The sequence below is a fragment of the Equus caballus genome, unplaced genomic scaffold (genome assembly GCF_041296265.1).
Source record: "Equus caballus isolate H_3958 breed thoroughbred unplaced genomic scaffold, TB-T2T haplotype1-0000016, whole genome shotgun sequence".
NCBI classification, from domain to species: domain Eukaryota; kingdom Metazoa; phylum Chordata; class Mammalia; order Perissodactyla; family Equidae; genus Equus; species Equus caballus.
In genome coordinates, this window is record NW_027222391.1 from 1,454,164 (window position 1) to 1,466,801 (window position 12,638).

The window sequence follows — 12,638 nt, forward strand, 5'->3', positions numbered from 1 at the left end:
GCACAGTGCTCTTACAGCCTAGTGGGAACATGTCTTCCAAAGGCCTGTGAAACGCAGTTTCTTTGCAGGCCTGATCTGGCTGAAGTAGGACTTCTGCTCTGGGTGTGCTACTTTGCCCTAGAGCTGAAAGGCACAACGTGCAGGCTTGTTTCCAAAGGGCGAGTTGGGCCCCACAGCATCTTGCTTCCAGCTCTTTGGGAAGCTAAGAAACAACTCGCTCTGCACAGTGCTCTTACAGCCTAGTGGGAACATCTCTTCCAAAGGCCTGTGAAACGCAGTTTCTTTGCAGGCCTGATCTGGCTGAAGTAGGACTTCTGCTCTGGGTGTGCTACTTTGCCCTAGAGCTGAAAGGCACAACGTGCAGGCTTCTTTCCAAAGGGCGAGTTGGGCCCCACAGCATCTTGCTTCCAGCTCTTTGGGAAGCTAAGAAAGAACTCGCTCTGCACAGTGCTCTTACAGCCTAGTGGGAACATGTCTTCCAAAGGCCTGTGAAACGCAGTTTCTTTGCAGGCTTGATCTGGCTGAAGTAGGACTTCTGCTCTGGGTGTGCTACTTTGCCCTAGAGCTGAAAGGCACAACGTGCAGGCTTCTTTCCAAAGGGCGAGTTGGGCCCCACAGCATCTTGCTTCCAGCTCTTTGGGAAGCTAAGAAACAACTCGCTCTGCACAGTGCTCTTACAGCCTAGTGGGAACATCTCTTCCTAAGGCCTGTGAAACGCAGTTTCTTTGCAGGCCTGATCTGGCTGAAGTAGGACTTCTGCTCTGGGTGTGCTACTTTGCCCTAGAGCTGAAAGGCACAACGTGCAGGCTTCTTTCCAAAGGGCGAGTTGGGCCCCACAGCATCTTGCTTCCAGCTCTTTGGGAAGCTAAGAAACAACTCGCTCTGCACAGTGCTCTTACAGCCTACCGGGAACATGTCTTCCAAAGGCCTGTGAAACGCAGTTTCTTTGCAGGCCTGATCTGGCTGAAGTAGGACTTCTGCTCTGGGTGTGCTACTTTGCCCTAGAGCTGAAAGGCACAACGTGCAGGCTTCTTTCCAAAGGGCGAGTTGGGCCCCACAGCATCTTGCTTCCAGCTCTTTGGGAAGCTAAGAAACAACTCGCTCTGCACAGTGCTCTTACAGCCTAGTGGGAACATCTCTTCCAAAGGCCTGTGAAACGCAGTTTCTTTGCAGGCCTGATCTGGCTGAAGTAGGACTTCTGCTCTGGGTGTGCTACTTTGCCCTAGAGCTGAAAGGCACAACGTGCAGGCTTCTTTCCAAAGGGCGAGTTGGGCCCCACAGCATCTTGCTTCCAGCTCTTTGGGAAGCTAAGAAACAACTCGCTCTGCACAGTGCTCTTACAGCCTACCGGGAACATCTCTTCCAAAGGCCTGTGAAACGCAGTTTCTTTGCAGGCCTGATCTGGCTGAAGTAGGACTTCTGCTCTGGGTGTGCTACTTTGCCCTAGAGCTGAAAGGCACAACGTGCAGGCTTCTTTCCAAAGGGCGAGTTGGGCCCCACAGCATCTTGCTTCCAGCTCTTTGGGAAGCTAAGAAACAACTCGCTCTGCACAGTGCTCTTACAGCCTAGTGGGAACATGTCTTCCAAAGGCCTGTGAAACGCAGTTTCTTTGCAGGCCTGATCTGGCTGAAGTAGGACTTCTGCTCTGGGTGTGCTACTTTGCCCTAGAGCTGAAAGGCACAACGTGCAGGCTTCTTTCCAAAGGGCGAGTTGGGCCCCACAGCATCTTGCTTCCAGCTCTTTGGGAAGCTAAGAAACAACTCGCTCTGCACAGTGCTCTTACAGCCTAGTGGGAACATCTCTTCCAAAGGCCTGTGAAACGCAGTTTCTTTGCAGGCCTGATCTGGCTGAAGTAGGACTTCTGCTCTGGGTGTGCTACTTTGCCCTAGAGCTGAAAGGCACAACGTGCAGGCTTCTTTCCAAAGGGCGAGTTGGGCCCCACAGCATCTTGCTTCCAGCTCTTTGGGAAGCTAAGAAACAACTCGCTCTGCACAGTGCTCTTACAGCCTACTGGGAACATCTCTTCCAAAGGCCTGTGAAACGCAGTTTCTTTGCAGGCCTGATCTGGCTGAAGTAGGACTTCTGCTCTGGGTGTGCTACTTTGCCCTAGAGCTGAAAGGCACAACGTGCAGGCTTCTTTCCAAAGGGCGAGTTGGGCCCCACAGCATCTTGCTTCCAGCTCTTTGGGAAGCTAAGAAACAACTCGCTCTGCACAGTGTCTCTTACAGCCTACTGGGAACATGTCTTCCAAAGGCCTGTGAAACGCAGTTTCTTTGCAGGCCTGATCTGGCTGAAGTAGGACTTCTGCTCTGGGTGTGCTACTTTGCCCTAGAGCTGAAAGGCACAACGTGCAGGCTTCTTTCCAAAGGGCGAGTTGGGCCCCACAGCATCTTGCTTCCAGCTCTTTGGGAAGCTAAGAAACAACTCGCTCTGCACAGTGCTCTTACAGCCTACCGGGAACATCTCTTCCAAAGGCCTGTGAAACGCAGTTTCTTTGCAGGCCTGATCTGGCTGAAGTAGGACTTCTGCTCTGGGTGTGCTACTTTGCCCTAGAGCTGAAAGGCACAACGTGCAGGCTTCTTTCCAAAGGGCGAGTTGGGCCCCACAGCATCTTGCTTCCAGCTCTTTGGGAAGCTAAGAAACAACTCGCTCTGCACAGTGCTCTTACAGCCTAGTGGGAACATCTCTTCCAAAGGCCTGTGAAACGCAGTTTCTTTGCAGGCCTGATCTGGCTGAAGTAGGACTTCTGCTCTGGGTGTGCTACTTTGCCCTAGAGCTGAAAGGCACAACGTGCAGGCTTCTTTCCAAAGGGCGAGTTGGGCCCCACAGCATCTTGCTTCCAGCTCTTTGGGAAGCTAAGAAACAACTCGCTCTGCACAGTGCTCTTACAGCCTAGTGGGAACATCTCTTCCAAAGGCCTGTGAAACGCAGTTTCTTTGCAGGCCTGATCTGGCTGAAGTAGGACTTCTGCTCTGGGTGTGCTACTTTGCCCTAGAGCTGAAAGGCACAACGTGCAGGCTTCTTTCCAAAGGGCGAGTTGGGCCCCACAGCATCTTGCTTCCAGCTCTTTGGGAAGCTAAGAAACAACTCGCTCTGCACAGTGCTCTTACAGCCTAGTGGGAACATCTCTTCCAAAGGCCTGTGAAACGCAGTTTCTTTGCAGGCCTGATCTGGCTGAAGTAGGACTTCTGCTCTGGGTGTGCTACTTTGCCCTAGAGCTGAAAGGCACAACGTGCAGGCTTCTTTCCAAAGGGCGAGTTGGGCCCCACAGCATCTTGCTTCCAGCTCTTTGGGAAGCTAAGAAACAACTCGCTCTGCACAGTGCTCTTACAGCCTAGTGGGAACATCTCTTCCAAAGGCCTGTGAAACGCAGTTTCTTTGCAGGCCTGATCTGGCTGAAGTAGGACTTCTGCTCTGGGTGTGCTACTTTGCCCTAGAGCTGAAAGGCACAACGTGCAGGCTTCTTTCCAAAGGGCGAGTTGGGCCCCACAGCATCTTGCTTCCAGCTCTTTGGGAAGCTAAGAAACAACTCGCTCTGCACAGTGCTCTTACAGCCTAGTGGGAACATCTCTTCCAAAGGCCTGTGAAACGCAGTTTCTTTGCAGGCCTGATCTGGCTGAAGTAGGACTTCTGCTCTGGGTGTGCTACTTTGCCCTAGAGCTGAAAGGCACAACGTGCAGGCTTCTTTCCAAAGGGCGAGTTGGGCCCCACAGCATCTTGCTTCCAGCTCTATGGGAAGCTAAGAAACAACTCGCTCTGCACAGTGCTCTTACAGCCTACCGGGAACATGTCTTCCAAAGGCCTGTGAAACGCAGTTTCTTTGCAGGCCTGATCTGGCTGAAGTAGGACTTCTGCTCTGGGTGTGCTACTTTGCCCTAGAGCTGAAAGGCACAACGTGCAGGCTTCTTTCCAAAGGGCGAGTTGGGCCCCACAGCATCTTGCTTCCAGCTCTTTGGGAAGCTAAGAAACAACTCGCTCTGCACAGTGCTCTTACAGCCTACCGGGAACATCTCTTCCAAAGGCCTGTGAAACGCAGTTTCTTTGCAGGCCTGATCTGGCTGAAGTAGGACTTCTGCTCTGGGTGTGCTACTTTGCCCTAGAGCTGAAAGGCACAACGTGCAGGCTTCTTTCCAAAGGGCGAGTTGGGCCCCACAGCATCTTGCTTCCAGCTCTATGGGAAGCTAAGAAACAACTCGCTCTGCACAGTGCTCTTACAGCCTACCGGGAACATGTCTTCCAAAGGCCTGTGAAACGCAGTTTCTTTGCAGGCCTGATCTGGCTGAAGTAGGACTTCTGCTCTGGGTGTGCTACTTTGCCCTAGAGCTGAAAGGCACAACGTGCAGGCTTCTTTCCAAAGGGCGAGTTGGGCCCCACAGCATCTTGCTTCCAGCTCTTTGGGAAGCTAAGAAACAACTCGCTCTGCACAGTGTTCTTACAGCCTACCGGGAACATCTCTTCCAAAGGCCTGTGAAACGCAGTTTCTTTGCAGGCCTGATCTGGCTGAAGTAGGACTTCTGCTCTGGGTGTGCTACTTTGCCCTAGAGCTGAAAGGCACAACGTGCAGGCTTCTTTCCAAAGGGCGAGTTGGGCCCCACAGCATCTTGCTTCCAGCTCTTTGGGAAGCTAAGAAACAACTCGCTCTGCACAGTGCTCTTACAGCCTACCGGGAACATGTCTTCCAAAGGCCTGTGAAACGCAGTTTCTTTGCAGGCCTGATCTGGCTGAAGTAGGACTTCTGCTCTGGGTGTGCTACTTTGCCCTAGAGCTGAAAGGCACAACGTGCAGGCTTCTTTCCAAAGGGCGAGTTGGGCCCCACAGCATCTTGCTTCCAGCTCTTTGGGAAGCTAAGAAACAACTCGCTCTGCACAGTGCTCTTACAGCCTACCGGGAACATCTCTTCCAAAGGCCTGTGAAACGCAGTTTCTTTGCAGGCCTGATCTGGCTGAAGTAGGACTTCTGCTCTGGGTGTGCTACTTTGCCCTAGAGCTGAAAGGCACAACGTGCAGGCTTCTTTCCAAAGGGCGAGTTGGGCCCCACAGCATCTTGCTTCCAGCTCTTTGGGAAGCTAAGAAACAACTCGCTCTGCACAGTGCTCTTACAGCCTAGTGGGAACATGTCTTCCAAAGGCCTGTGAAACGCAGTTTCTTTGCAGGCCTGATCTGGCTGAAGTAGGACTTCTGCTCTGGGTGTGCTACTTTGCCCTAGAGCTGAAAGGCACAACGTGCAGGCTTCTTTCCAAAGGGCGAGTTGGGCCCCACAGCATCTTGCTTCCAGCTCTTTGGGAAGCTAAGAAACAACTCGCTCTGCACAGTGCTCTTACAGCCTAGTGGGAACATCTCTCCCAAAGGCCTGTGAAACGCAGTTTCTTTGCAGGCCTGATCTGGCTGAAGTAGGACTTCTGCTCTGGGTGTGCTACTTTGCCCTAGAGCTGAAAGGCACAACGTGCAGGCTTCTTTCCAAAGGGCGAGTTGGGCCCCACAGCATCTTGCTTCCAGCTCTTTGGGAAGCTAAGAAACAACTCGCTCTGCACAGTGCTCTTACAGCCTAGTGGGAACATCTCTTCCAAAGGCCTGTGAAACGCAGTTACTTTGCAGGCCTGATCTGGCTGAAGTAGGACTTCTGCTCTGGGTGTGCTACTTTGCCCTAGAGCTGAAAGGCACAACGTGCAGGCTTCTTTCCAAAGGGCGAGTTGGGCCCCACAGCATCTTGCTTCCAGCTCTTTGGGAAGCTAAGAAACAACTCGCTCTGCACAGTGCTCTTACAGCCTAGTGGGAACATCTCTTCCAAAGGCCTGTGAAACGCAGTTTCTTTGCAGGCCTGATCTGGCTGAAGTAGGACTTCTGCTCTGGGTGTGCTACTTTGCCCTAGAGCTGAAAGGCACAACGTGCAGGCTTCTTTCCAAAGGGCGAGTTGGGCCCCACAGCATCTTGCTTCCAGCTCTATGGGAAGCTAAGAAACAACTCGCTCTGCACAGTGCTCTTACAGCCTAGTGGGAAGATGTCTTCCAAAGGCCTGTGAAACGCAGTTTCTTTGCAGGCCTGATCTGGCTGAAGTAGGACTTCTGCTCTGGGTGTGCTACTTTGCCCTAGAGCTGAAAGGCACAACGTGCAGGCTTCTTTCCAAAGGGCGAGTTGGGCCCCACAGCATCTTGCTTCCAGCTCTTTGGGAAGCTAAGAAACAACTCGCTCTGCACAGTTCTCTTACAGCATAGTGGGAACATCTCTTCCAAAGGCCTGTGAAACGCAGTTTCTTTGCAGGCCTGATCTGGCTGAAGTAGGACTTCTGCTCTGGGTGTGCTACTTTGCCCTAGAGCTGAAAGGCACAACGTGCAGGCTTCTTTCCAAAGGGCGAGTTGGGCCCCACAGCATCTTGCTTCCAGCTCTTTGGGAAGCTAAGAAACAACTCGCTCTGCACAGTGCTCTTACAGCCTACCGGGAACATGTCTTCCAAAGGCCTGTGAAACGCAGTTTCTTTGCAGGCCTGATCTGGCTGAAGTAGGACTTCTGCTCTGGGTGTGCTACTTTGCCCTAGAGCTGAAAGGCACAACGTGCAGGCTTCTTTCCAAAGGGCGAGTTGGGCCCCACAGCATCTTGCTTCCAGCTCTTTGGGAAGCTAAGAAACAACTCGCTCTGCACAGTGCTCTTACAGCCTAGTGGGAACATCTCTTCCAAAGGCCTGTGAAACGCAGTTTCTTTGCAGGCCTGATCTGGCTGAAGTAGGACTTCTGCTCTGGGTGTGCTACTTTGCCCTAGAGCTGAAAGGCACAACGTGCAGGCTTCTTTCCAAAGGGCGAGTTGGGCTCCACAGCATCTTGCTTCCAGCTATTTGGGAAGCTAAGAAACAACTCGCTCTGCACAGTTCTCTTACAGCATAGAGGGAACATTTCTTCCAAAGGCCTGTGAAACGCAGTTTCTTTGCAGGCCTGATCTGGCTGAAGTAGGACTTCTGCTCTGGGTGTGCTACTTTGCCCTAGAGCTGAAAGGCACAACGTGCAGGCTTCTTTCCAAAGGGCGAGTTGGGCCCCACAGCATCTTGCTTCCAGCTCTTTGGGAAGCTAAGAAACAACTCGCTCTGCACAGTTCTCTTACAGCCTAGTGGGAACATCTCTCACAAAGGCCTGTGAAACGCAGTTTCTTTGCAGGCCTGATCTGGCTGAAGTAGGACTTCTGCTCTGGGTGTGCTACTTTGCCCTAGAGCTGAAAGGCACAACGTGCAGGCTTCTTTCCAAAGGGCGAGTTGGGCCCCACAGCATCTTGCTTCCAGCTCTTTGGGAAGCTAAAAAACAACTCGCTCTGCACAGTGCTCTTACAGCCTAGTGGGAACATGTCTTCCAAAGGCCTGTGAAACGCAGTTTCTTTGCAGGCTTGATCTGGCTGAAGTAGGACTTCTGCTCTGGGTGTGCTACTTTGCCCTAGAGCTGAAAGGCACAACGTGCAGGCTTCTTTCCAAAGGGCGAGTTGGGCCCCACAGCATCTTGCTTCCAGCTCTTTGGGAAGCTAAGAAACAACTCGCTCTGCACAGTGCTCTTACAGCCTAGTGGGAACATCTCTTCCTAAGGCCTGTGAAACGCAGTTTCTTTGCAGGCCTGATCTGGCTGAAGTAGGACTTCTGCTCTGGGTGTGCTACTTTGCCCTAGAGCTGAAAGGCACAACGTGCAGGCTTCTTTCCAAAGGGCGAGTTGGGCCCCACAGCATCTTGCTTCCAGCTCTATGGGAAGCTAAGAAACAACTCGCTCTGCACAGTGCTCTTACAGCCTACCGGGAGCATGTCTTCCAAAGGCCTGTGAAACGCAGTTTCTTTGCAGGCCTGATCTGGCTGAAGTAGGACTTCTGCTCTGGGTGTGCTACTTTGCCCTAGAGCTGAAAGGCACAACGTGCAGGCTTCTTTCCAAAGGGCGAGTTGGGCCCCACAGCATCTTGCATCCAGCTCTTTGGGAAGCTAAGAAACAACTCGCTCGGCACAGTGCTCTTACAGCCTAGTGGGAACATCTCTTCCAAAGGCCTGTGAAACGCAGTTTCTTTGCAGGCCTGATCTGGCTGAAGTAGGACTTCTGCTCTGGGTGTGCTACTTTGCCCTAGAGCTGAAAGGCACAACGTGCAGGCTTCTTTCCAAAGGGCGAGTTGGGCCCCACAGCATCTTGCTTCCAGCTCTTTGGGAAGCTAAGAAACAACTCGCTCTGCACAGTGCTCTTACAGCCTACCGGGAACATCTCTTCCAAAGGCCTGTGAAACGCAGTTTCTTTGCAGGCCTGATCTGGCTGAAGTAGGACTTCTGCTCTGGGTGTGCTACTTTGCCCTAGAGCTGAAAGGCACAACGTGCAGGCTTCTTTCCCAAGGGCGAGTTGGGCCCCACAGCATCTTGCTTCCAGCTCTTTGGGAAGCTAAGAAACAACTCGCTCTGCACAGTGCTCTTACAGCCTAGTGGGAACATGTCTTCCAAAGGCCTGTGAAACGCAGTTTCTTTGCAGGCCTGATCTGGCTGAAGTAGGACTTCTGCTCTGGGTGTGCTACTTTGCCCTAGAGCTGAAAGGCACAACGTGCAGGCTTCTTTCCAAAGGGCGAGTTGGGCCCCACAGCATCTTGCTTCCAGCTCTTTGGGAAGCTAAGAAACAACTCGCTCTGCACAGTGCTCTTACAGCCTAGTGGGAACATATCTCCCAAAGGCCTGTGAAACGCAGTTTCTTTGCAGGCCTGATCTGGCTGAAGTAGGACTTCTGCTCTGGGTGTGCTACTTTGCCCTAGAGCTGAAAGGCACAACGTGCAGGCTTCTTTCCAAAGGGCGAGTTGGGCCCCACAGCATCTTGCTTCCAGCTCTTTGGGAAGCTAAGAAACAACTCGCTCTGCACAGTGCTCTTACAGCCTAGTGGGAACATCTCTTCCAAAGGCCTGTGAAACGCAGTTTCTTTGCAGGCCTGATCTGGCTGAAGTAGGACTTCTGCTCTGGGTGTGCTACTTTGCCCTAGAGCTGAAAGGCACAACGTGCAGGCTTCTTTCCAAAGGGCGAGTTGGGCCCCACAGCATCTTGCTTCCAGCTCTTTGGGAAGCTAAGAAACAACTCGCTCTGCACAGTGCTCTTACAGCCTACTGGGAACATGTCTTCCAAAGGCCTGTGAAACGCAGTTTCTTTGCAGGCCTGATCTGGCTGAAGTAGGACTTCTGCTCTGGGTGTGCTACTTTGCCCTAGAGCTGAAAGGCACAACGTGCAGGCTTCTTTCCAAAGGGCGAGTTGGGCCCCACAGCATCTTGCTTCCAGCTCTTTGGGAAGCTAAGAAACAACTCGCTCTGCACAGTGCTCTTACAGCCTACCGGGAACATCTCTTCCAAAGGCCTGTGAAACGCAGTTTCTTTGCAGGCCTGATCTGGCTGAAGTAGGACTTCTGCTCTGGGTGTGCTACTTTGCCCTAGAGCTGAAAGGCACAACGTGCAGGCTTCTTTCCAAAGGGCGAGTTGGGCCCCACAGCATCTTGCTTCCAGCTCTTTGGGAAGCTAAGAAACAACTCGCTCTGCACAGTGCTCTTACAGCCTAGTGGGAACATGTCTTCCAAAGGCCTGTGAAACGCAGTTTCTTTGCAGGCCTGATCTGGCTGAAGTAGGACTTCTGCTCTGGGTGTGCTACTTTGCCCTAGAGCTGAAAGGCACAACGTGCAGGCTTCTTTCCAAAGGGCGAGTTGGGCCCCACAGCATCTTGCTTCCAGCTCTTTGGGAAGCTAAGAAACAACTCGCTCTGCACAGTGCTCTTACAGCCTAGTGGGAACATCTCTCCCAAAGGCCTGTGAAACGCAGTTTCTTTGCAGGCCTGATCTGGCTGAAGTAGGACTTCTGCTCTGGGTGTGCTACTTTGCCCTAGAGCTGAAAGGCACAACGTGCAGGCTTCTTTCCAAAGGGCGAGTTGGGCCCCACAGCATCTTGCTTCCAGCTCTTTGGGAAGCTAAGAAACAACTCGCTCTGCACAGTGCTCTTACAGCCTAGTGGGAACATCTCTTCCAAAGGCCTGTGAAACGCAGTTTCTTTGCAGGCCTGATCTGGCTGAAGTAGGACTTCTGCTCTGGGTGTGCTACTTTGCCCTAGAGCTGAAAGGCACAACGTGCAGGCTTCTTTCCAAAGGGCGAGTTGGGCCCCACAGCATCTTGCTTCCAGCTCTTTGGGAAGCTAAGAAACAACTCGCTCTGCACAGTGCTCTTACAGCCTACTGGGAACATGTCTTCCAAAGGCCTGTGAAACGCAGTTTCTTTGCAGGCCTGATCTGGCTGAAGTAGGACTTCTGCTCTGGGTGTGCTACTTTGCCCTAGAGCTGAAAGGCACAACGTGCAGGCTTCTTTCCAAAGGGCGAGTTGGGCCCCACAGCATCTTGCTTCCAGCTCTATGGGAAGCTAAGAAACAACTCGCTCTGCACAGTGCTCTTACAGCCTACCGGGAACATGTCTTCCAAAGGCCTGTGAAACGCAGTTTCTTTGCAGGCCTGATCTGGCTGAAGTAGGACTTCTGCTCTGGGTGTGCTACTTTGCCCTAGAGCTGAAAGGCACAACGTGCAGGCTTCTTTCCAAAGGGCGAGTTGGGCCCCACAGCATCTTGCTTCCAGCTCTTTGGGAAGCTAAGAAACAACTCGCTCTGCACAGTGTTCTTACAGCCTACCGGGAACATCTCTTCCAAAGGCCTGTGAAACGCAGTTTCTTTGCAGGCCTGATCTGGCTGAAGTAGGACTTCTGCTCTGGGTGTGCTACTTTGCCCTAGAGCTGAAAGGCACAACGTGCAGGCTTCTTTCCAAAGGGCGAGTTGGGCCCCACAGCATCTTGCTTCCAGCTCTTTGGGAAGCTAAGAAACAACTCGCTCTGCACAGTGCTCTTACCGCCTACCGGGAACATGTCTTCCAAAGGCCTGTGAAACGCAGTTTCTTTGCAGGCCTGATCTGGCTGAAGTAGGACTTCTGCTCTGGGTGTGCTACTTTGCCCTAGAGCTGAAAGGCACAACGTGCAGGCTTCTTTCCAAAGGGCGAGTTGGGCCCCACAGCATCTTGCTTCCAGCTCTTTGGGAAGCTAAGAAACAACTCGCTCTGCACAGTGCTCTTACAGCCTAGTGGGAACATCTCTTCCAAAGGCCTGTGAAACGCAGTTTCTTTGCAGGCCTGATCTGGCTGAAGTAGGACTTCTGCTCTGGGTGTGCTACTTTGCCCTAGAGCTGAAAGGCACAACGTGCAGGCTTCTTTCCAAAGGGCGAGTTGGGCTCCACAGCATCTTGCTTCCAGCTATTTGGGAAGCTAAGAAACAACTCGCTCTGCACAGTTCTCTTACAGCATAGAGGGAACATTTCTTCCAAAGGCCTGTGAAACGCAGTTTCTTTGCAGGCCTGATCTGGCTGAAGTAGGACTTCTGCTCTGGGTGTGCTACTTTGCCCTAGAGCTGAAAGGCACAACGTGCAGGCTTCTTTCCAAAGGGCGAGTTGGGCCCCACAGCATCTTGCTTCCAGCTCTTTGGGAAGCTAAGAAACAACTCGCTCTGCACAGTTCTCTTACAGCCTAGTGGGAACATCTCTCACAAAGGCCTGTGAAACGCAGTTTCTTTGCAGGCCTGATCTGGCTGAAGTAGGACTTCTGCTCTGGGTGTGCTACTTTGCCCTAGAGCTGAAAGGCACAACGTGCAGGCTTCTTTCCAAAGGGCGAGTTGGGCCCCACAGCATCTTGCTTCCAGCTCTTTGGGAAGCTAAGAAACAACTCGCTCTGCACAGTGCTCTTACAGCCTAGTGTGAACATGTCTTCCAAAGGCCTGTGAAACGCAGTTTCTTTGCAGGCCTGATCTGGCTGAAGTAGGACTTCTGCTCTGGGTGTGCTACTTTGCCCTAGAGCTGAAAGGCACAACGTGCAGGCTTCTTTCCAAAGGGCGAGTTGGGCCCCACAGCATCTTGCTTCCAGCTCTTTGGGAAGCTAAGAAACAACTCGCTCTGCACAGTGCTCTTACAGCCTAGTGGGAACATCTCTCACAAAGGCCTGTGAAACGCAGTTTCTTTGCAGGCCTGATCTGGCTGAAGTAGGACTTCTGCTCTGGGTGTGCTACTTTGCCCTAGAGCTGAAAGGCACAACGTGCAGGCTTCTTTCCAAAGGGCGAGTTGGGCCCCACAGCATCTTGCTTCCAGCTCTTTGGGAAGCTAAGAAACAACTCGCTCTGCACAGTGCTCTTACAGCCTAGTGGGAACATGTCTTCCAACGGCCTGTGAAACGCAGTTACTTTGCAGGCCTGATCTGGCTGAAGTAGGACTTCTGCTCTGGGTGTGCTACTTTGCCCTAGAGCTGAAAGGCACAACGTGCAGGCTTCTTTCCAAAGGGCGAGTTGGGCCCCACAGCATCTTGCTTCCAGCTCTTTGGGAAGCTAAGAAACAACTCGCTCTGCACAGTGCTCTTACAGCCTAGTGGGAACATCTCTTCCAAAGGCCTGTGAAACGCAGTTTCTTTGCAGGCCTGATCTGGCTGAAGTAGGACTTCTGCTCTGGGTGTGCTACTTTGCCCTAGAGCTGAAAGGCACAACGTGCAGGCTTCTTTCCAAAGGGCGAGTTGGGCCCCACAGCATCTTGCTTCCAGCTCTATGGGAAGCTAAGAAACAACTCGCTCTGCACAGTGCTCTTACAGCCTAGTGGGAAGATGTCTTCCAA